General features: G+C 37.5%; 1 protein-coding gene and 1 pseudogene across 1 annotated transcript in view; one reads left to right on the top strand and one right to left on the bottom strand.

Annotated features, from left to right (window-relative positions):
- Positions 1-25,715, bottom strand: part of LOC101599863 (neurexin-1) — a 545,566-nt gene that overhangs the window by 373,855 nt on the left and 145,996 nt on the right. The gene's annotated exons all lie outside the window — the stretch shown is intronic.
- On the top strand, positions 12,754-13,071 carry LOC105944122 (annotated as a pseudogene).

Below are 25,715 nucleotides of genomic sequence, written 5' to 3'. Positions count from 1 at the left end.
TAGACTAGGTAACCCCTGGGAGCCCCTGGGGTTCGTGCTGGGATTAGAGGAGCATGCCACCATGCCAGGAATGGAACAGGGATACGGGGCATCTGGGCTCACTCAGGTCTTCACGTAGCATGCCAGGCACTTTACCAAGAGAATCATCTCCCCAGCCCCCACATGAAATGTTTATGAAAGGCTATGTACGGGCATCTTAAAAAATATGTTAAAAGGTAAGATCTAGGATTTAGAAGTGTACTCACAGGCTAGCATTTCTTTTAGAAAAGACACGTAGAGCCATTAATACCTCTGGAGAAGGCTGCGTCATTCCCTATGAGTCAACAATTCCTCAAGGTCTCTGTCAAGGACTCTTACCTGTAGAAAGCCAATGCTGATTACCTAGGCCTCAGCAACCTTTTCCCTTCTGAACCTAAACAATTCTCGCCTCCTGTGCCATTGTGAAACTATTGCCTAAAAAAGACAAAAGATGAGCCTGACAGCAGAATGGAATGAGGACCAGAGCCTAGAAAACATGTTATTCATTCGTCAGAGCCTGGATGATGAGGCTAACAACATCTGCCTAACGTGATGCAATGCGGTGCAAGCATCTTTCCCATTACCCTGTGCATGCGTTTCTCAGGGCTCTGCTCACACAGCTGGGTGTCACGGCTTCACTGATGGTTGAGCGCTCTCTTTTTCCTATTCCTAAAATTACTAGGGGGTAGCTCAGCATGTTTCACCCAAATAGGAATTTTTTTTTTCCTGACTAGATTAAGACAAACTTCCTGTGTTGGCAAATCTCACCAGGCTGGTTGAATGAAACTGTGCATAGACTGCCATAGCCATTGTTAATAAAGATACAAATAAGACAAATCAATATTTCTAAAAAAATCCGTTCTCAGAAAATTTCTATGAGGTTCCGATAAACAGAACATCAGCTACAAGAAGAAGCAACCTTTTTCTGTGTTTCTTTGTGTTTCATGCCAGTGTTCCCAGAACATCTGTGTTTGGTCTCCAGCTTCCAAGGCTGCTGTCTGAATCAAACTCAAGCTCTATTAGAAAAAAAAAAATCTGAATTATGGAACCTCATTTAAGTTGCAAAACAGCTTTTTCCAATAAAGTACAAGATGCAATTTATTTTACAGTGTGAGTTTACTATCAAAGTTTGGCTTTGAAATAAAGAAGTCCTGATCAGCACACAGTATAAAAAGGATTACTTTTAAAAGAATAAAGAGCTACCAGGGTGTGGTGGCACACGCCTTTAATCCTAGAACTCGGGAGGCAGAGGTAGGAGGATCACCATGAGTTCAAGGCCACCCTGAGACTACACAGTGAATTCCAGGTCAGCCTGGGCCAGAATAGACCCTACTTTGAAAAAATAAAATAAAATAAAGAGTCCTTTGCTCAGGGAAAAGGGAAATACACCTCATTTGTAAACCATCTTATCATTTCAGAAATTCTGTGGAGACTACATAAGCTCAAACCACTAGAGATGTGAAAATTTCAAACTTTAAATTGGAAATCAAGATAATTAAAATTGTGTTTCAAAATCCAGTATCTACATTAAAGGCTCTCTAGATAAAACTGCCCTATGATATCCAGAAGAGAACGTACCTTGCAGAGTCTGAGTGATAATGATTTGTTTGTGAGCCCAGAAAGTGGCAATGAAATGAGATTCACTTTTTCTTAGAAGACAATATTGAGTGAAGGGCAGTCTCGTTGGTGAGATGTACCCTGGGATAAACCGCACAGATTCCTGCACCGCGCGGCTGGAATCCTTGCCTTCGCTAAGACTTAAAGCCGACGTCATTACTCCTTTGTGCTGAGGTAGTTCCAGCCCTGTTCTGAGTCAGTATTTCAACATAATGCCTAGAGATATTTACAAACTGAAGGGAAGAAAATTCTTCCTTCCTCCCTCATTTTGTCCCTCCCTTCCTTCCTTCCTTCCTTCCTTACCTTATCACTATCTCTTCCTTCCATCCTTCATTCTTCATCTTCCTCCCTTCCTTTCTTCCCTCCTTCCTTCCTTCTTTAGTCCCTCTCCCCTTCCTACATTCATTCCTAACTCCTTTCTCTCTCATGTAATCCTCAAAGTGCCCTCAAAGTAGGAGGCCTTGCTAATGCTGGAAACAGTGTAAGGAAGATAGAATTGACCAGAGAAGGAAAAGAGAATATTTTAACTGTCAACTTCCATTGTGTGCAGCATCATTTTGCTGATGTTACTCATATTGCTCATTTTATGTAAGGGCTATTTCTAGGGTCCATGAGGACTGAATGCAAACATATAAGACAAACACGGGACAACACGATGATTCAGAGAAACAGAAGGAGCACAGGAACAGAGATGTCACTATAACTGGAAGGGATCAAAAAGAAATATTTACAGATTGGTTATAGCAACATGGCTTTTTTGTTTATTTTATTTATTTATTTGAGAGCAACAGACAGAGAAAAAGAGGGAGGAAGGGAGGGTGGGAGAGAGAAAAAATGAGAATGGGCACACCATGGCCTCCAGCCACCGCAAATGAACTTCAGATGCATGCTCCACCTTGTGCATCTGGCTTACATGGGTTCTGGGGAAGTGAGCCTCGAACTGGGGTCCTTAGGCGTTACAGGCAAGCGCTTAAACACTAAGCCATCTCTCCAGCCCAGCGCCATGTTTTTTTTTTTTTTAAATTTTTGCTTATTTTTATTTATTTGAAAGCGATGGACAGAGAGAGAGAAAGAGGCAGAGAGAGAGAGAGAGAGAGAGAGAGAGAGAATGGGCGCACCAGAGCCTCCAGCCACTGCAAATGAACGCCAGATGCGTGCACCCCCTTGTGCATCTGGCTAACGTGGGTCCTATAGAATCGAGCCTCGAACTGGGGTCCTTAGGCTTCACAGGCAAGCGCTTAACTCTAAGCCATCTCTCCAGCCCCGCCATGGTTTTTAAATGATAAATAAACAAGTCCACAGACCTGCCAGTGAAGTAGACAGACATTGAGCTCAGTGTCTATTGAGGATGGCCCCCATTTCCATTTTCTCCCATAAAGAGAGCAAGATGGAGGTGTCAAAGCTTTTCGAGGGACAGTTACTTCCTGGTCAAAAGAAGAAAATTAAGTTTTACTTCTGCCGCTGAGTAGAGACATGATATTCTAAGTCACCCCAAACATAAGTTTGTGGCCCTCTTTTAAGAGTTAATTCCTCAAAGCCTGTTGCTCTCCAGACCAAAAGGCCAAACCCCACTCAGACTTGCTAAGGATGTGGGAGGAGTGCTTATCCGCATCGTAAGACAACGGACTGAGGGCAGCTGGAGCCCCGCCTTGGAAACACAGCTGCTTGCCCACCCTCACTGCCAAGCCTCCTGTTTTTCTGAGCCCTAACTCAAAATGTGTTAACTTTCCCTTTCTAACTCTTCTTTGAGATTCTGGCCAAAATCCTACCCACATGTCCCAGACAGTGTCTGTGCTGTCACTTTTTCTCTGAAGATCCTGCGTGTCTCAGACAGCTGCTAGCCATCCTTCATGGAGCAATCTGCCCGCGTTCGGGACACCAACTCAAAAGCCATGGCGCTTTCTCTTCCTGTCATCCAGCTCCCTCCTCAACTGCTGGGGAAATTGGCAGGCTGCCACCTTGTTGCTTTTCTCTCAAAGGCTAATAAAATTGTACTCAAGTCTTATTCTGAGTCTGTTTTGAAATTCTTTTATTAATGAGACTGAGAATCCATAAAAGGAAGCCCAGAGCTTCCCTGTCACACCAGTCATGAGGCCACAGGCTGCACGCCCAGCACCCCATTTCAGGTGAAGAATGCCAACACAAGTGGAAATTATTTCAGAAATTGTATTTCTGGTTGAGTGTAGTTCCGTGGCACTTACTTAGCCTGTGTGAGGCTCTTGGTGATATTCCTACCACTACAAAACAAAATATAACATGCAGTTCCATTTTAGGTACCTACAAGTTGCCTGCTCTGTGTGGAGAGAAAACAGTCAGCCATAAGAAGTTACTGGGAGGAGAGGGGCGATTTCGGCTTACGGTGTTGAGGGGACACTTCACTGTGGCAGCAAGAGCGAGCGCCCAGCACTGGCAATTGGGCTGGACGATAAAACCCCAAGGCCCATCTCCAGTGACACGCCACCTCCAGCAAGGAGCTTCCTCCCAAACGCTCCACCAGACTGGGACTAAGCATGAGGCTTATTCACAAACACGTGAGGCTACAGGGGACATTTATCTTTAAACAATCACACATATTTTTGGATATGTGTACATACCCTTTTAAAATACATTTTCTCTCTTAGCATCAAATTCAATGCTACTTGCATTTTTGTTCTTTTTGAAGCCCTTCTTCATTATATAATTTTTTTTTTAAAAGAAAATGATGCAAGAAGGTCATGAATATAACTCTCAATCAGTTGACAACTATTTAGTGGTTATCCGCATCTGATCAGCATTATGCTACTTCTTGGTGATGAGGATTCAATATATTACATTTACAGCTTACAGTATCAAGAAAAACAAAATCTAAGTGGGAGGGAAAACACCTTTCTAGATGTCTAATAATTTGATTTTTAAGCACCATATCCAAGTAATTACAACTTAGTATTTTCATTCTACTTATAGATATCAGTGGCAGAAATGATTTCAGCAAAGAGACATTGATTTAAGAGAAAATAAAGAACAAAACAAAACATGGCATGAAATGGGATCTAATAATGTCACATCTCATGTGTGTGTACTGATGTCTTGGGTCTAGACTAAGTGTATTAATTTCTGATCTACTGCCAATTCTAACACTCGGTAAGTTAACTTATAGTCTCTGCCCCTTTTTTTCCCTCTAGGTAAGGAAAGGTACAAATAAAATGTTTGTGGTAATAAAAAGTTTCCATTTATCTACTGAGTAAATAAATGTTAATTTTTTCAATTACTAATAACAATAATATTTTTGTGGTAGATATGACTCAAGTCACATTACAAATAAGAAAACCAAGGAGTAAAAACAGAGATATGCCTAATACTACACAGTAAATGGAATTCATGATTTTCACTCTGTCTCCAAAACTCATGTCCTTCTCCAAAGTATCAAATGTGCTGCATGTCAGGAAGAAGACGGCTTCGTTAGTCTGCCCTGCATTTAAACACTTCACAGTTTCATAGAGCTGAGATATTGGTTTTAGGAATTTCAGCAATGCCTACCTTTTTAAAGGATTCAAAGGGCAATGAGCTAACTTTAAAGAGAGTAGTTTGGTTTTTCAGATGACCTTTCTAAAATGATTATCAAAATGTCTGAATGGCTAAGATAAGTAATTACTCTACCACAACAATTTCAGGTCTGGTCTGCTTCCTAAATGGAGACCCAAGTAAAGGTCTTTCAAGACACTTCCACATACTCTAATTAGCTGATTGGGGTTGTGTGTCTTTTAAACTATTTTAAGTTTCAGAGGCAATCGGCTTCAGAGTCAGAGAGACAAACCGTCATTATTTGTTTGGCAGAGAAAAGGTACAGTTTCCCCTTTGTACACAGGGCCTTCACTGTGGCTCACAGCATGCCCCTTCAGATCACACTCCAAATGATCTTACATTTTGAGTCTAATCAATTTGAATCTGATGCAATTTGACTGTTTTTGTTTGTTTTATTCTGACACATAGACTCCCCTTCCCGGGTTCTACCATCATTACAATCAGGAGTCCCAAGTGAACAGCACGGAACCGTGTGCTTATCAGGCTGTGTTTGTTAACTCATTTTATCTGAACAAACAAGCCTGAGAAGTGGGTAAATAACACAGAAACCAAAGCATATAGATAAGGACATTAAGTATTAGATAATTTATCAAATATTACAGAATTTGAGAAAGTGCTAACTTTACTGCTGCACTAGCATCTTTAGCATTGTTTTTTCTCTCCTCGTACCAGCTACCGCCTACCACTTGACCAAAGTAGTGTGTTTCTGGCCACCTGTTTTATTTTCTACTTATGATTCTACAGAATTAGGGCCTCCGCATCTAGTGCAACATGCAAGCAAATCACCCCAAAACATGAAGATTCAGTACTGTGGAATGTCTGCCACTGTGAAAAGTTGGGAAGAATTCCCCATTGAAACTGAGGTTCATGGCTGAATTGTAGATGATTTATATCTACATTTCATTCCCAGTTAATGTGAAATAAAATGTATCTTTGGATACTTTTCCATTCTCAAGATAAAATGAACCTGAATAAATTATTATAAATTATATACTGTCAAGTGACAGTTTTTCTGAAGTTGAATTCATTAAGTACTATTATCTGATAAAGAAATAATTATATTGAGATAAATGACCATGCAGTTGAGTTACAAATTCACAAGAAAACCAAGGGCAGCAGACCTTGACCAAGGTGAAGTGTTATGATATATGGATTTCTTCCCTGCAGTGACTCTAGAGATGTTAAGATTCCAAACTAGTCATCGGGTCTCAGCTCAGAAGTTGGAATGTGTTACACATTACAATTTGCATATCTACACAGGGCAAACACATGGCTGCTGCTTCTCCAAGGTGGGTGAGGAATAACTCTGGTCGGCAATGGACAAATTGAATTTAAGGAAAAGACAAAGAGAATGCTGGGTCATTATTAGAACTCAGAAAGGGCTGGGGAAATGGCTTAGAGGTTAGGGTGCTTGCCTGTGAAGCCTAAAGACCCCGGGTTCGATTCCCCAGGACTCATGTAAGCCAGATGCACAAGGGGGCGCATGCGTCTGGAGTTCGTTTGCAGTGGCTGGATGCCCTGGCACACCCATTCTCTCTTTCCCTCTGCCTCTTTCTCTCTCTCTCTCTTTCTCTCTCAAATAAATAAATGAATTATTTTTTAAAAGAACTCAGAGAATAAGGTCCATTCACACAACTGCAGAGAACACCAGTCGGCTATATATGCTGTCGGCACAGGGGGAGAAACAAAGCAAAACAAACTATTATCTTTCTTTAAATTTGGAGAGGCAGGGGGTGCCAAAGTCTCAGGAATCTATTTTTTCCACATAACCACAATTAATTGATCCTGTGGCAAAGGGCACTGCGTATTTCCCCAACAATCTGCTAAATTATTTGTTCCCATCATACTTCTTCCTTTTAAATCTGGAGCCCAGATTGGCCTCAAACGTGCTATGTCATTATATATGCACTGGTCCTCCTTCCTCCACCTCTCAAGCAGTGGGATCTCAGGCATGTACCAACCATGCATGGTTTGAGCTGTGCTGGGGAGTGGACCCGGGGTCTCACAGGCATCAAGTAAGTACTAGTCTAATTGAGCTACATGCCCACACATTGCCCATTATCTTTAAGGATAACTCAAAGAAATTGCACAATCAATGTTAATTTTATCACTGAAATTTACTTAGCTTTCTTTATGCATAAGGCCACCATGGGCATTATATTTCTTTAGGCATTTCACTCATGTCCGCACTTGATATATACCATTCCAAAATGATTCAAATCACAATGTTACCAAAATATTTCTGCAAAAATCTGTTTCCTATCCCCATGTAAAGACAGAATAAATCTACCAGCATCCAGGACTCTAGCTGAGTCCTATCCTTGGGAGTTCATGGGACTCAATTTAAACCACCTGCTTCCATAGCACATTGAAATCAATGGAGTATTTTTACTCTCTCGCTGTCATTGTACAAATGTTCCTTCACTGAAGGGAAATGGCTGAGAGGGGACAGACGGAGAACTGTGAAGAAATTAAAGGGCCTTTAATAGATTAAAAACAAAAAGGCATTCTGCTCTCCAGGGTGCCCATCTATTTAGCTACATTTGCTGAAAAGTATTCTCAAGCTTCCAAATTCAATCAACCAGAATGACTTTGAAAGAAACATTTTTTCTAATCTACAGCAGAACTATGCCTTTATATGATTATTTAATGACAATTATCTATCACATAACTGTAACATAAAGTTTATATATAAGCATAACAGGGCGTGGGGAATTTTCCAGTTAAATGTCTCCAAAGTATTTTGTAAAGCACTTTCACTACATTTTAAATCTAATTAAACACTCAAACAGAAATAACAGCTATTATCCTTAAACAAGATCCATAAGAATGGATAAAATTAACAAAGAAATAATTATCTGAAATATACTTAACAGCAACTAATTTTCCAGGGGATATTTTTATTTCCTGTATCCAAAGAAAATATTTTCAAACTATGTGGTAAAGGGTACTTTTTAAAGAAAAATTCTTCCAGTGAGTTTACCTGAATCTTGGAATATAATTAAATTATTTATTTGTTATCACTCTTAAAGCAATTTAATAGCATTTTCTACAACTTAAATATGATTTACAATTACTTTCCAGGACAATAAAAATTATAAAAATAGTTCTAAAAGATCTATTTGTAGAAGTATTAGAATTTACTGATGAATATTTATACTTAATGTAGACTAATGGCAATATTTGTTTTCTGCTTTATTTGATATTATAAATGCAGATCAAAATGTATAAGAGAGTCACGATGTTGGCAAACACTACCCTTTCTTGGTGGTCAGGTGAGGAAATGTTGGCTACTCTCCCTCACTGTTTTTAGGCATAACCTTTGGCTAAATAATTCCTGAAAACTAAATGTTCAGTTACAAAAGAAGGGGAAAAGGTAAAGATGTATGAACAGCTTGTAATCTCAAAAATGATACTTCTTGAACTTTTAAGGAAAAATAATGCATGAAATTAAAAAAAAAAAGGTTATATTCTATAAAACAAAATAAATGTGGAATTCAATCCTTTTTAAAACCCCTAGATTGTGTTTTCTTCTCAAATGGATGTTTTTTGTTGCTATGTGATTTTTCTTAAAATGACTTCAAGTTTCTTAATGATAAAATTATTAACAACCTCCAAAAAGTTAACTGACATCTGTCATTTTTCACATTTATTTTATTTATTTATTTTAATATTTTTATTTTATTTATTTATTTGAGATAAAATGACAGTGAGAGAGAGAGAATGGGTGTGCCAGGGCCTCCAGCCATAGTAAGTGAATTCCAGATGCATGTGCCACCTTTTGCATCTGGCTTATGTGGTTTCTGGGGAGTCAGACTTGGGTCCTTAAGCTTTGCAGGCAAGCTCCGTAACCACTAAGCCACCTCTCCATCCCATAGTTTATTTATTTTTGAGAAAGAAATACAGAGAGAGAGAGAAAGAGAAAAGGGGAATACAGTGGGTGTTCCATGGCCTCCTGCTTCTGCAAACAAACTCCAGAAACATGTGCCACTTTATACATCTGCCTTTAAGTAGGTACTGGGGATTAAACCCAGACCATCTGGCTTTGCAAGCCAGGCCTTTAACTGCTGAGCCATATGTCCAGCCCCACATTAGTTAATTTTCAGGAAAAACAAATTCATTATAAATGTTTTCTTGAAGGTTAATGGGTTGAAATTATTGTTTATATAATAAAATGATGCAAAATTAACATTTTTTATACATTTAAAGATATTTCTGATATGTTACTCATAAGTCTGCATATATTTAAATTTAGGATCACAAACTTCAAGCCAGATCACTCAGAATAGAATGCTAACTCTATCATTCACTAACATGAGCAAATTAATCCCCTTGAACGTGAGGATCTGTATCTGGATACTGAGGACATGGGTGAGACCTATCTCAAAAAAAAAAAAAAGAGAGAGAGAGAGATTATTATATGCTCCAGATGAGAAAACATTTTTAAAATAGTAGAATGGAAGTGCAAGATCATAATACCACATGAGTTATTAATAAAATTAACACCTTCTTAATATTAGTACAAACAAATCTTGATTTTCAAAATGGCTATTGTAGAAAAAAAATTCATGCACTTTGAAGTGACTGCTGACTGGCTCCTAAGTAAATGTATCAATATGTGGGTTTCTATGAATCATTAAAATGATGAAATAAGCAGGTTGATTATAATTGTACTATTTTAGGGCTGATAATTTCAGTGGTTTGGGACCAAAGAAGTATATAGGTTCTGGGTCTCTTGCAAATTGGAGAGGGTTGGCTATGCCTTGATACCCAGGAGCTTCACTTCAAAGAATGTGGAGAAAGGCTCAGCAAAATCCACATTCCAGAATGTCTTTGCATTATACACAAAATGCTTAATAAACTGCAAAAGATTGAGTAACTTTTCAAAATAGCCAAACTACAGCAGTTATGTCATCAGTAATTAGTTCAAAAATTTCATAGTACACATGAAAATGACCACATATGTATTCTTCTGTATTTATAATCAAGGTTTGTCATTGGAGAGTTATAATGCACTGTTAAAGACAATGCTGCCACAGCTGAAACCACAGAAGGATGGGAATGGGAGATGAGCAAGAACGCTGCTTCCATGCTGAACCTGACAATCAGTGCCAGGGTGAAGTTAGACAGACCCTGAGGACACTCAACACCTACCAAAGCAGAGATACAGAAGCTCCTAAGAGCTCATTACTGAAGTAGACTTAAAACTCACCCACCACAGCTCAGGGAATTTTGCAGAAGAAGGGGAGGAAAGATTGTAAGAGCCACAGGTGGAGACAGAGGCCCCCAAAATAACTGCCTGCTGCACCCACAACACATAAACACAACCCTATGGAGAATACCTGAAACGCCACTGAGGAGTGTCCCCAATCGAATGGGAGCAACGATGAGGGAAAAGAGGGTACCAACACATGAGATATCAAAATATGGTGTTAATAATAACAATAATTAAAAAAAAAAAAACAGACAATGCTGACCTGGAAAGAATACCCAGAGATAGAGTGCTCCAAAACCCATGGAATGAAGTCAATTCCTTATGGCCTACAGCTTCAGGTTCACTGAGATGAACTTTCAAACCAGGCGCAGTTACAGAGGAGGAGATATTTATTGAAGCTTACAGATCCAGTGGAAGTTCCATAATGGCAGAAGAAACTGGCCTGCTTTTGCAGGTCCAAACAGAGAGAGAGAAGCACAAGCCAAAAAGCAAAAAGCCAAAAGCCACACAGCATAGCACATGTCAGGAACTCCAGCTAGGCACACTTTGCATATCTTTAAATTGGAATCTCAAACCCACCACCACACCTTAGGGCTGGACCCTAAGATCCACCCAATGACACTGCCTCCAGCCAGGTGGCTGCAGATGCAATCTACAAGCTAATAAAACAATGAATATATAGGGACCCATCTATTCAAACTATTACATTCCTATTCTTCATGGTACTCCAGCCAACCATATTAGTTCATGACCTATTTGTTTCCAAATCCCTTAACTCAATATTAATAGAGCTCCCCAAGAGAAAATTATTTTCTACTTACAAGATTTTATAGAATATAACATAATATTTTGGCACATTATGCATGCTAAATAAGTATTTGTTGCAATAGTAAAAATAATTCTACTGGTGGAGTTTTAGTATGAAATAAGACAACTCTATCTCACCCTCTAAGGTTCAGGAGCCATTGTGGAAGGGGTGGCAGAAAAAAATGTAGGAGCCAAAGGATGAGCTGGAGGGCTCTGGCATGCTCTATTCCAGACACAAAGTGGAATACACACTCATAACCTCATGGCAAGTATCATTACCTGCACAAGACCTGCATATGAATCATCCCATAAACACACTGTCATGCATGTTAGAGGAGGGCAGGAAAAAGACAGCAGAATATAAGGGAATAGTTGGAATGAAGTTAGTTTTCACTGGGGGGATGGTAGGGCAACAAAGGAGAGTGGTGGGAATAGATTACATTATGTAATATTTTTAATAAAGCTTTTAAATTAAAAAAAATAATACATGGTTGGAGAGATGGCTTAGTGGTTAATGTGTTTGCTTGAGAAGACTAAGGACCCTGGTTCAATTCCACAGTACCCATGTAAGCCAGATGCGCATAGCAATACATCCATCTACAGTTCATTTGTAGTGGCTAGTTTATAGTGGAGCCTTTCTACCCCCACCCTCCGTGTGCCTCTCTCTTAAATAAATAAAAATAAAATAAAAAAATAAAAATAATACAACTAAATTCATCAACATAGCCAGTTTTTCACTGGGCAATGAAATGTTCTTGCAAAGAATCACTTTCTTGTCTCTGCTCAAATGCCAACCTGATTTCTCTTTTTTGTTTGTCAGTTTCTTATAAGAAATAGAAAATGCTATTTAATTTTGACCTAGGAAAGTATCTCAAGTAGTTTAAGTTGAATGTGTGTGTGTGTGTGTGTGTGTGTGTGTGTGTGTACAAGTTTTATAACACCAATTTCATGTCTGGTACAATATAAATTTCATATGAAATCCTCATAAGCCCACTATAAAATGGATATTTATGACTCGGTTTTACAGATAAGGAACCTGGATCTTCAGTCACACAAGAAGAAATGACTACATTTTTTCCTCCTTCATATTACCAATAAACCACTTCACTATTGGTCACTCATTACGAGATTACAGTCTACATTCCCATGTGCTATAATCCTTTCAAAAAATAAATGTATATTTGCTGTCAAATGAAGTAGTCATAATAACCTCAAACATTTTTTTTCTTTTTCTTCAATAGTAAGATGGTCTTCTTAGTAACACATAAGAACATTTTATCATAGAAAAATGTCCTTAAAAGCACTAGGAGAGAGTGCCTAAAACTCATTCAGTTTTCTCTAAGGCTCTTCCACGCTTACTGTCAACGGACTGCCACAGTTTTTATTTTCTTCAGTCCTCTGAGTATCCTCCATATTTTCAAATTCTGTTTTGAAAAGTGGGAAATTGTGTTCACCAAGGAAATAACAAAGAAATACATGTATCTATAAAAAAATTAATAGGGCTTTCTTTCCATGCTGATAGCACTCCTGCCAACATGGTGAGCATCCCTAAAACTCGCCGGGCTTTCTGCAAGAAGTGTGGCAAGCACCAGCCCCGCAAAGTGCCCCAGGACAAGAAGGGGAAGGACTCTGCATGCCTATGGAAAGCTTCCTTATGACAGAAAGCAGAGTGGCTGCGGTGAGCAGACTCAGCCTATATTCCGGAAAAAGGCTAAACCTAGGAAGAATATTGTGCTGAGGCTGGAGTGTGTTGAGCCTAACTGCAGAGCTAAGAGAATGCTGGCCATGAAGAGATGCAAGCATTTGAACTGGGAGGAGATAGGAAGATAAAGGGCCAAGTGATCCAGTTCTAAGCCAATTTTGCTATGAAAACAATAAAATGAGATTATATTCGTAAAAAAAATTAATAGATAACTTTATAGACTAAAAGTGGTAGGATCACAAATTAAAATGACAAAATGCCATTATCATCTATCCATACAAATGCATTAGTATTATATGTTATCATTTATAATAATATTATTTTAAAATATTTTAAACAAGAGGATTCTGATTTCAGTGGTTTCTTTAATTACCACAAACTCTTATGAAACATTGAAACATTTCCTTTCTCCTAGAAAATGCTTTTTTTTTTGCTTGTTGTGTTATATGTATAGAATATATTTAATTTACAACCTAGTTTCCTGTCAAGTTGGATTTGTCCTTGGTTTCACCTTAATAAAATCTGAATTAAATAGCAGTAGGTTGTTGGTTGCATTATTTTATCTTGTGTAAATATACCAAGATATTTTAAATATAATACAAGAAAGCAAAAAAAAAAAAAAAGAAAGAAAGAAAAAAGCTTACTTTTTCCATATGCTTCACTTAGACACTAAGGCACTATATTGTCTATTATTATAAGTTCTAAAAGACATGAAATATTTAACATAAGAGACTTCCTCAGTAAATGTTAACAATTATTAGTTACTTAATCACCAAACCCCTATGCTAAAAGTCAGCATCTCCTCTGCAGAGTTTTCCTTTTCTTACTATGTAAGTTTACTCTAAAGAAACAAGGTAAGAGATCTTAAAAACAAAGCTCTTTATTTACAATTTTATTTCTGTTCATAAATAACATCCTCTCCATGGGATTTTGGTAAAGGTAAGAAGAGACCAAGACAACAAAAGCTTCAGGCAGGAATTGTGATTTTTACATTGGCAAATAGTCAAACCAAGCCAATGGGTCACAGAGACAAGTAGCATCTCAGTTATCTTTTCTCCCTCAATCAACTCTGATCTCGTCTTCAGTTTACAAAACACTTCACTGACAAATCAAAGCTGAAATCAAAATGAAAAATTCCACTTTGAACAAAAACCAACACTGTGGTTTGAGCCTACGGACTTGAAGACATCAAATATTTTAAAACCCAAAGTTTCACAATTGAAATTCAATTAAATCCAACAAGTACTTTTGGAGTACCAATGATATATGAAAACACTGTACTAAACACTAAGAAAAAAAAGTGAGTTGAGTCCAGTGTCTAATATAAAACAAAGACACTGGCCTTTTTCAAGTTTACTGTTTTGTTTGTGTTGTTTTTGATTTTATTTATATATATATATATAAATATATATATATATGATAAGTTTTATATATATATATATATAAAATCAAGTGTGTAGTACACATTGTTCATGAGTTTTCCATTCTTTTTGGTCTGTTTTTCCCTAATTATATTAAAGCATCTAGAATTCTTTTTTTTAAAATTAATTTGTCAGCAGAGAGAGAAAGAGAGAGTGAATATGCGTATGTCAGGGCCCCTAGCTTTTGCAAATGAACTCCAGATGCATGTGCAACCCTGTGAATCTACATATACATGGGTTCTGAGGAAACTAACCCAGGCTGTTAGGCTTTGCAGGCAAGCACCTTAACTGCTTAGCCATCTCCCAGCACCAGCATCTAGAGTTAAAATGGAATATATAAATGATATAGATTCAAATGTTCCCAGTAGTCTCCATATTTATTCTTTTGCATTATATTTATGAGCAGTGGTAATTTGGCAAAAGTGGCATACACTGTCTTAATGTTCTTATGAAAGACAAATTCAGTTCCATTTTCCCCAGGACAGTGGTATGTATTGCCATGGGTCATGAAGTACATAAGTGAAGCCAATTCAAAGCAGAAATGTTATCTGAGAGTTATGTTTCTAATTGAAATCTCATATCTTTGCCAACAAATTTTTTCCTCTCTTCTCCCTTGACATATTCATATTAGTAGCTGGGGCATTTAATTTGTATTGAAGTTTTCAGATTTCATTTTAGTTTTAATGTCACAGCAATACATCTGAAGAATGGTGTCCTCTTTGAATGTAAATGACTTGTTCCACATAAAAATTCCCTATCCAGGGCTGGAGAGATGGCTTAGCAGTTAAATGCTTGCCTGTGAAGCCTAAGGACCCAAGTTCGAGGCTCAATTCCCCAGGACCCATGTTAGTCAGATGCACAAGGGGGTGCATGTGTCTGGAGTTCATTTGCAATAACTGAAGGCCCTGGCAGGCTCATTTTCTCTTTCTCTCTCTCCCTCTTTCTCTGTCTGTCACTCTCAAATAAATAAATAAAAATAATTTTTTTTAAATTCCCTATCCACATAGTCTCCAATATTCTGATTATTTTAAATATTTTATTTATTTATTTGAGAGAGAGAGAGAGAGACAGACAGAAAAAGAGAGAGAATGGGCCTGGCAGGGCCTCTAGCTACTGCAAAATAACTCCAGATCCATATACCCCCTTGTGCATCTGGCTTTACATGGGTCCTGCAGAATCAAACCTGGGTCCTTTGGCTATGCAGGCAAGTGCCTTAATGGTTAAGACATCTCTCCAGCCCTTGATTATCTTAAAAATAACAGCCTGTGAACATACCAAGATGCTAGGTCAGGACAAAATGGAGTCACAGCAGGAGGGCAACAGAGATAAGGAAGTGGGTCGTCCACCTTACTTGTTCTACAAACCTCACTTAGATACTAACGCACTATATTGTCCATTATTATAAGTTCTAAAAGACATGTCATATTAAACATATGTCAGTAAATGTTAACAATTACTTAACAGTTACTTAATTACCAAACCCCTATGCTAAAAGTTAGCATCTCTTCTCCAGTGTTTTCCTTTTCTTAGTATACATGTTTACTGTAAAGAAACAAGGCTAATGTAAAAAACAGAGATTTACTGCTCTAATAAAGAAATTCCTTCCCTTGCTCACCTTCCTCCAAGTGAAGAGCCTATAAAGCCACTATCTGTAACCCCAAGCTGACTGCGCCACTCTTGAGAGTCAGTTCTGGCAGCTCATGTTTTTCCCAGAACAAAATCTTCCATCTTTGCCTCAGAGTGCTCTCTGTGGTCTTGGTCACTCCTGAACCTTACACAAGTCACTACTGCATTCTGTACTCAACACATAACGGGCTGGCCAAATGGTTGGCTGTAACGGAGGATACCTGCACGGAGTAGAAATTTCTATCATAAGAACAAAACATGCTTCTTTCCATGTTCAAATACTGAATTGTTTCCAAGCCCAGATCAAGGTCAAACATTCCCATATAACTGCCATGGACCCCCGGTGTTTCCTTACTTCTGTGAACTCTACATGTGATCAGTCCTGACAATTTAGGAGCCAATTCTATATTTCTACTGTTTATTTATTGCTTTTTGCATCCATGACTTTCCTTTTTATTCTGAAACTTTTGTGAAAATAAAGTGGTAATTCTTTTTTTAAATATTTTATTTTTATTTATTTATTTGAGAGAGAGAGAGAAATACAGAAATAGGAAGGTAGACAGAGAGAATGGGCGTGCCAGGGCTTCAGCCACTGCAAATGAACTCCAGATGCGTGTGCCCCCTTGTGCACCTGGCTAACATGGGTCCTGGGGAACCGAGCCTCGAACTGCGGTCCTTAGGCTTCACAGGCAAGTGCTTAACCACTAAGCCATCTCTCCAGCCCTACAGTGGTAATTCTTGATAGCATTTGAAGGGTAAGAAAAGTGTTACATGCTGATGAAGGCCAAGGGTCAAAGTTGTGTCAAAGCCAGAGCCGCTCAGCAAAGCCACGCTCTATAGGAAGAGTGCAAAAAGCAAAAACATCAGGCATTTTAACATTATTTTGTTGTCATCAACTCTACAGACATTAAGCCATGTAGGCACTCCATAGATGTTATTTGATTTTCATCAACATATTTTACTTTCATGAATTCACATCCAACCAGTTGCCACTGCAGCACCCTCAATGCTGAATTCCAAAAGAATCACAAATTTGTTTTTCATGGTCCCCTGCTCTTGTTTCTTTGGAGTCTTTATTTTTAAGGTAGGAGGCTAGTTATTGGGGGAAAAAAAAAAAAAGCAATAGAGTTCAAGTACATAAACAAGTAAATAAATATGAGTGAAAAATTTCAGTAAGTACCTAGAAACAAAGGGAGTGAAAAAGTCTTTTTAAGTAAGAATTGTAAACACAGAAAATGATTCTGGCTTTGTTGAGTTGTCCATTGTGAGAACCCACTGTCACAGGCTTAAACTTTTCACTGATATGAGGAGATGACCTGAGGCCAGAAGCCCTTCTAATTTCTCCTGAGTACAGGGCTGCCTTGGGAAGTAGCTTTAAAAGTCTCAGGATTAGCGGGGTTAGAGTTTTTCAGACAGTTTCTTTGACAAGTTATGGTATCTGCCACACACAGTCCTCCTCTTCCCCAACACCTACAGCATTACAGTTTTAGCATAGTCTACAGTTCCTATCTCTGGTTTTTGGTTTTTTTTTTTTTTTTTTTCCCCTCAAAAGTAATCGGTGTGGGTTTAGTATTCTGGCTTTTTACAAACACTGTGATTCTGGAACCCTAGAGATCATAGAAACTAACTACTAGCTCTTTAAAAATGATGGAGCTATAAAAATTTAATTAAGGATAATGAAGAAATTGCACATTCATTTGTATATGTTTCCCTCTTGCCAGCCAGAGAATCCAATCAATGGAACGGCTGAGTGAATGGTTCTTAAAAAACCTTTCATCAAGTCTACTTGGAAAAGCTTACACTTGAAAAATAAACCACTCTTAGGGTTACCTGTGGAAAGTCATCAAGGCAACTTTCTATTTCCCCAGAGATCCTCATGCATGAAGAAAAAGCTTTACCAATACTGAGAAGACATGACTTTTATGAAAGCGGGTGAGCATGTGCTCATCTGGCAAGACTGCTGTGTTCTGTGGTTCCGTAAACACTAGTGTATAAGTTTGGGGTGGATGTGATTAACATTTGCTATCAAGGGAAGATGACTCTCCATCATTTGAAAGGGCCACATCTAGTCTCTGGAAGGCTTTAAGATCAAGGTCTAATGTTTCTCTAAGAACAAAAAGTTCTGGCTCCTGACTATGACACGGAAATTCTAAGTTTTCAGCCTTTACATTCAACACTACAATATCCAACGGCAATCAGAATCACCAGCTTGCCCAACAGATTTGTCATTTGTTTGTGATTTGCCAGCCCCCAGAATTACAGAACTCTTTAAAATCCATTTCTTACTCTACTTTTCTCTCCCTCTGTATGTATCCATAAATATCAATCTATCTGATTACCAGAACACATGTTTGATTTCTCTGGAGAAACTTATAGCCCTTACTTGAAAATATTTGTTTATAACAAATCAACACAGCTGATTACTTTATGGTATTACTACTATGTATTTTCTCTTTAAGTTACTATTGATAGTATTTTAGCTTATATAATTGCTCAAAAGAGATTATTTTCCATAACTTGGACTTTACCTCCATAATACATTAAAGTCCTTTCTTAAAACATCCCTTCACTATGGGAGGTATAACAAAACATGTAAAAGTTGTATTTTAAACTACAAATGACTATAATGAAGCTAAGTGTTTCAGAGGGAAGATTGCAACTATTTGCAAAAACTATGCTTTCCCAGTTTTGACTGTGTTCTACTATGTGAAGAGATGGGTACAAAAGTAAGACTTCTTTTTCTTGTTTGTTTTTTTAATACATTTTATTTTTATTTACTTATTTGACAGAGAAAGAGGGAGTGTGAGAGAATGATCACACCAGGGCCTCCAGCCACTGCAAATGAACTCCAGATGGTGTGCCCCCTCATGCATCTGGCTTACATGGGTCCTGGAGAGAGGATCCTTTGGCTTTGCAGGCAAATGTCTAAACCACTAAGCCATCCCTCCAGCCCTTGTTTTTTTATTGACAATTTTCATAATTGTAAGCAATATCCCATGGTAATCCCCTCCCTCCCCCACTTTCCCCTTTGAAATTCCACTCTCCATCATAACCCCTCCCCCTTGCAATCTATCTCTCTTTTATGTTTTTTTTTAACCTTTTTTTTTTTTTTTTTTTTTTTAGAGAGAGAGAGAGACAATTGGTTTGCCAGGGCCTCAGCCACCACAATTGAACTTCAGACACTTGCGCCCCCTAGTGGGCATGTGTGACATTGTGCTTCCCTCACAGCTGTACAACTGGCTAATGTGGGATCTGGAGAGTAGAACATGGGTCTAGGCTTCACAGGCAAGCTCCTTAACCGCTAAACCATCTCTCCAGCCGAATTTCTTGTAACTAATTTTGTTTTCTTGTCATGTGAAGGTGCTTTGATGGGCACCTAGATATATGTGGATCTATGTACCTGCTACAGGAAAAGAATATGGTGTCTGGGCTGGGGCCACTGCCACAGAGCATTGAATTACAACTATGGCTCAGAGGCATCTGCTCTTGAGACCAGTGCCTGCCCTACATGACGCTCTGCTATTTGGGTTCCACACAAGTCAGACAAGGCAAAAAATAAAAACATGTGCCGACATTTATTTAATGAAATCCTCTGGCCCGGTGATCTGTAAGAACAGCAGCAACAGTGAATAGACACAGTAAATGACACTGACAACAGGTCACAGGGACATGGTGAATGACACTGACAAACCAATCTTCAGCACACCGCGCCATCAGATGTGGTGACAGTAGAAACGTGTGATTTGGTATTACTCCCAAGACATTCAAAAGACAAAGCAGCTGCTGTTTTCTTGTGAAATAATCAATAGGAAGTATAAGATTGGAATTAGCAATTTTATGAAATCATTTGCTGCTAACCTGTCTCACAGGCTCAAATGACACTTGGCTCAAATCAGATACTTTCATTCCTCTTTGACCAAATGAAATTAGGAACAAATGTATTCTACAAGTCCAAGATAATAGTACATTTCTTACTGACCGAATATAATCAACAAAAACTAAGAAAAATAATAACCAAAAACTGCCCAAAGAACTGATAATATTACATGGGAATCTTCACTTCCATTAGCCATTGTATCTTCCAAAAATAAATCAATCCTAGGATACTCACTCATGTTTATTATGTGAGTGAATTTTTTTAAAAGATATATACTAATGCAATCTCCATGATTTCCAAGATTTTCTTTATTCTAGACAAGAAACTCTGGTTCCAAGAATTTTCTGGAGGTTAACAAATAGCAGTGACATTTCTTTGGTTTTCAGCCTAATATGGTGTTTCTCCTAGTTATAAACAAATGTAGGTTGACAATGACGATAGTTTTGGAACTCAGGTCTCTAGGAACATTCTAAGACTATGGCTGCAGTTCTTAAGCAGGATACAAAACAAACTGAAACTGCTACTGTAGTAACATTTATACAATGCTTGTGAGAAGCCCCCGGGAAGAATCATGAGTAAATAAGACACAGTAGAGTCAAGGCATCCACAGTGATGGGAAACAAGTAAGTCAAAAGGTATGGACCTAGGGACCAGTTAGGGTCTGAAATACATGGATTTCTTTTTTATTTTATTTTATTTTTTTGGTTTTCAAGGTAGGGTCTCACTCTAGCTCAGGCTGACCTGGAATTCACTATGTGGTCAGTCTCAGGGTGGCCTCAAACTCGCAACAATCCTCCTACCTCTGCCTCCCGAGGGCTGGGACTAAAGGCATGTGCCACCATGCCCTGCTGGGCTCTTAAATCAGGTTCAAAACTTGCTTTAAATTAATGCATCTAAATTTCTGAGACTAAATTTTTTTTAAAAAAGAAACTTTTCTAAAAGATTTACAATTCAAGAGCTTTTTTCTGTTTAAGAATGTAACTCATTAAAATCTCATACGAGTATGTAATACAAGGTTAAATGTTTTCGGGGAGGTTTATGTCCCTAATTTCTCTGCAATCTACTTCTCTTTTGTCCTTAAAAAGTATAGTACTATTGTCTCAAGGCAGAATATTACTTTTCTTCTTGTTACAACTCATCAGATTATTATATGGTAGAAATTGGCAGTATTTTTAAAAGCCAGAAAAGCCAGGCACGATGACACATGCCTTTAATCCCAGCCCTCGGGAGGCAGAGGTAGGAGGATCGCTGAGAGTTCGAGGCCACCCTGAGACTCCATAGTGAATTCCAGGTTAGCCTGAGCTAGAGTGAGACCCTACCTCTAAAAATAAATAAAAATAACCAGAAAAGAATGTCTCATGAAAGTAGAATCTTAGATTCTGACCTCTACTTTTTGTCTTATGGAGAATTGGGAAAAATTGGAAGATATTTCTTACATAGCTCTGTAAGAGAAAGTCGTTGCTTGTATTTACCTTATCTCTCAAGGGTAATCAAAAATTAAGGAATAAATCATAGTCTCTCAAGAGCAAGATTTTCAAGGAATTATTTTAAAAGCTCTAATTAGGATTTAAAACAACAAGCACTGTCAGTAATGTGGTTTCTACAAAATATTTTTTGATAATATTAAAATTTAATGGATTGAGGTATGGATGGTTATCTCTACTACATGTATAGTTTTCAAGTTTAATCTTTAAGACAGTTACATAATTAAAAAAAAATTATTTATGTATTTGTTTGAGAGAGAGATACAGAGGAAGAGGCAGAAGGAAAGACAATGGACATGCCAGGGCTTCCAGCCACTGCAGACAAACTACAGACTCATGCACTCCCTTGTGCATCTGGCTAATGTGGGTCCTAGGGAATCGAACCTGGGTCCTTAGACTTCACGGGCAAATGCCTTAACCACTAAGCCATCTCCCCAGCCCAATTACATATAACTTTTAAGCAATCAAAATGTTCAATGCCCACACATGTTTAGTGGTACTTAACTAGGGACTTCAAATGAACTTGAGAAGGCCCCTTTTAAAGAAATCAATTTATCATTCAAACTGTCCATTTGTGAGCAACACCATTTCTTCACTGATTTCTGATTAAAAAATAACCCAGCAGTTAGTTTTGGACAACTATAGTTTGATGGCCTATGTATGAAGTAACTGGCTTTTCTTCCTCTCTGCTGAAAAAAAAAAAAAAAAAAAAAAACCTGTGAAATTGCACATTGGATAATTTCCTGACTTGTTACCAACAAGAAACCTAACAGTGAATCTAATTCAGTGGACTAGGAAAGCACATTGGTAATTACATGCAGGAAAACATCCATTCTTTCTATAAATTTTCCTTCTATGGTATCAAAAAACACCCAGCAATTAAATAAAAAATATTTATAAAACTAACAGTCTAACTTTTCTACAAATGCTAGCCAACAGTTTTCTGAAAAATATCTCTCAGAAATATTTCTGAAGTAACTTTTTTCTGCCTATTGTGTACATTTATTGCTTAACATATAGTTAGCATTACTGCATGTGTTCAATGAAGGAATTAAGCTAGCACCTGTACAGAGAGAATAAGCACATAAATTCTTGTTTCATAGGTTAAGTGACATGCAACAGCCCTTTACCAAAAAAAAAAAACAAAAAAAAAAACTCATTCAAATAAAGTAGATGCCAACTGTGGGTTATAAAATGAAAAAGGAATCAATCAGTGTAAGAAGTATTTAATAAATTATCAGGGTGACTACAGGACTTTCACTTTTAAGCACCCAATATTAATATTTTATGAACTGTGATTTTGAATTTTCTTACATACACATAAATAAGGATCATTTCAGTAGCACACACAGCACAATTTGAATAGCAAATATCTCAATTTACATTAGCTGAACTAACAACTTTCTAACTTGCTCAAATAGAAAATCATTCTTCAACAAGCATAACCTGGCAATTGAGTGTAATTTTGTTGTTGTTGTTGTTGTTTGCTTTTTGTTTTTGTCTTTGAAGTAGGGTTTCACTCCAGCTCAGGCTGACCTGGAATTCACTATGGAGTCTCAGGGGTCTCAAACTCATGGAGATCCTCTTACCTGGGATTAAAGGCATGCAAGACCATGCCCAGGGATTGTAATGTTTTTAGGGGAAACAGCCTGCATCTGGGTGAATAGGGATTAGGAAGTAAACAAAATTCTAAAAATTCACTAAAAAATGTTCTTTTATTTGCAACAATTAAAACACACAGAACTATTCTACATGTAAGAAAAATACATGTTAAATTGTGAGTTTCTTAATCTAAACTGAAAACTGTGTACTACATACAGTAATCCAAAAGGAATGCTGCTCCCTATAAACCAGTATTCAAAGACATCTTTTACTTATGGCAAAGTGAAAATGCTAATTTCAGCACAACCTATACTGCGTGCTTCCATTTAGTCAAAACAGCTCTCTGTGGTAAGTTTTGAGAGGCAGAAGAACGCAGTTTTGAGATCAAATACATAAGGGGAATTAGAAGGGAAAAACAACTTATATTTTCTTTATATAACTGGAAATGTTAAAATTAGACCACATTCATACTGGGTTTAAAATTGGTAATGTATGAACAGTATCAGAGCAGTTTTGTTCAACAAAAAATTTTTCTTTCTGACATATTCTTTACTTCTTTACTATGTTTATTTCACATAAAAATTATTTTGATTAAAAAAATTGGCCATTCTAACTACTCTGAGAGCATAAGTTTGTGGTATTCTCTAAAATCGCAGTATTAAACAACTGTCATCACTGTCTGTTACTGAAACTTTTGAATTTTTTCAAACAGAAATTCTCTGACAATTAAGCAGTACCTGCCTACTGTGCCTTCCCCCAGACCTCAGCCCCTGGTGAAATCTAATCTGCTTAGTTCACTATGAGTTTGCTTATTCTAAATATTATATACAATTGCATTCACATTGTTTCCACCAAACTCTACCATTGTCCATAGCATCTACATGACCTTCCTATCAGAAATATGTTTAAGTTCCAACTTTCCACATGCTGACCAATACTGACTTTAAACTTCTGGTGGTGAATCTGATTGGCATTTCTCTAACACAGTGATATGTGATATCTTTGCTTGGGAGTATTGGCTATGTTATTGTCTTTTTTTGTGTGTGTGGTAGGTCTCCCTTTAGTCCAGGCTGACCTGGAATTCACTAGAATGTAGCCTTGAACTCAAGGAGATTCCCCTACCTCTGACTCCCTAGTGTTGGGATTAAAGGTGTGTAACACCATGCCCAGCTTATTGTCCTTTTTGAGTACAATTCTATTCAAGCAATTTGCACAAAAATAACTGGGTTATGTTTTCTTTGAGTAATTTTAGGAATTCATCTTCACATATTCAGGATATTAATCCTGGCAGAATTTTTCTTCAACTTCTGCAAATTATGTTTCACTTTGTAGCTTCTATCTCTTGATGTGCAAATGTTCTAACTACCAATTTACTTTTCCCTGTGTTGCTTATGGCTTTTGTATCATATATAGCATATATAAGCATCCACTGCTGCACGCAATGCAAAGAAATTGTTTCCTATATTTTCTCCTAAGAAAATTTAGTCCTTTGTTTCAGCCAATGATGCATATTGACTTAAATTTCATAAATGGCTTGAGGCAGGGGTTCAACTTCATTCTTTTACCTATGGAAATCCATTATCTCAGCACATTTTTTTTTTTCCAACTGAATGATAAAATTCAGTTGTGCACAGGCGTCTGGGTATTTCTGGACTTTCAGTTATGCTTTGGGAGTTTATGTGCTGTCATACTATGTGCCATCAGTATGACAGTACCAGCCTTGATTGTAGCTTTGCACTCATTTTGAAAATGGAAAATATGATTCCTCCTTCTGGTTCTCAGGATTGACCAGTCTACTGGAGACCTTCTAATTTCACAACCTGACAGAATTTTGCATGTGTGGAAAAGAATGCCGTCAGGATTTTTCCAAGGATTCCATTGAATCCAAAGATTGCTTTGAGTAATATCTACATTTCCCATCCCAGAGACATAATCCTCTATTTCCTCAAATTTTCAATGTCTTTCATTATGTTTTGTAGCTTTCAGAATAGAATTTGATGGTCTAGTCTGCAACTGATGAATTGATAGGTTTTAGGAATTTTCTTATAATTCTTATTTTTTGTTATTTCTTATATTTTTTCTATGTTTCTATAGTTAGTTGGTCTGTGAAGAGAAATGTTACATTTTAATTTGGATGTCCTTTATTTTTCTTGCTAAATATCTCTACATAGAACTCCTACAATGATGGAAAACAGTCATAAAAGCAAGTATTATTGTCCTCTGGAAATGCTAACATTAGTGTCTCATAGCTGCTTCTTTCCCATGATAAACTTCCCTTCTTACTTTTCTTCTATCATCAAAGGGTGTAGGATTTTGTCATCATGTGTCATGCCTCTCCTATAGAGAATAAGATGGCCACATATGTTTTCCTTCATTCTATTAATGTGTGCTACCCTGACTTTTTAACTTGGTAAGTCTGACATTCCTGACATTTTAATCTGTTCCTATAAAACCTTTAGGTTCCTAGAGTAGTAACAAATTTGGTTCTGGTCATTTCTTTTTGTGTTTTGATGTGTTTTGGGATAGTATGAGCTTGAGCTATGCTTAGCTGACATCCATCCTCATATTTTTTATCATATTCACAAGAAAATTTGTCATACTGTCAACATTTTCTTGGTTCCTCCTTTTATATACTTTATGACACACTGATCTAATAAGCCAAATTCTTCTTTTAAACTCCTCCAGTCCTTTTATTATTTTAATCTATAAATATAATAGATGTGATTCCATGCAAACCATATAACTTCCCTTCACTTAAGTATACTATTGAGGAAATGCACATACT

Source organism: Jaculus jaculus, chromosome 18 (genome assembly GCF_020740685.1).
Source record: "Jaculus jaculus isolate mJacJac1 chromosome 18, mJacJac1.mat.Y.cur, whole genome shotgun sequence".
Classification (NCBI taxonomy): Eukaryota; Metazoa; Chordata; class Mammalia; order Rodentia; family Dipodidae; genus Jaculus; species Jaculus jaculus.
This window is presented reverse-complemented; position numbering and strand designations above follow the sequence as displayed.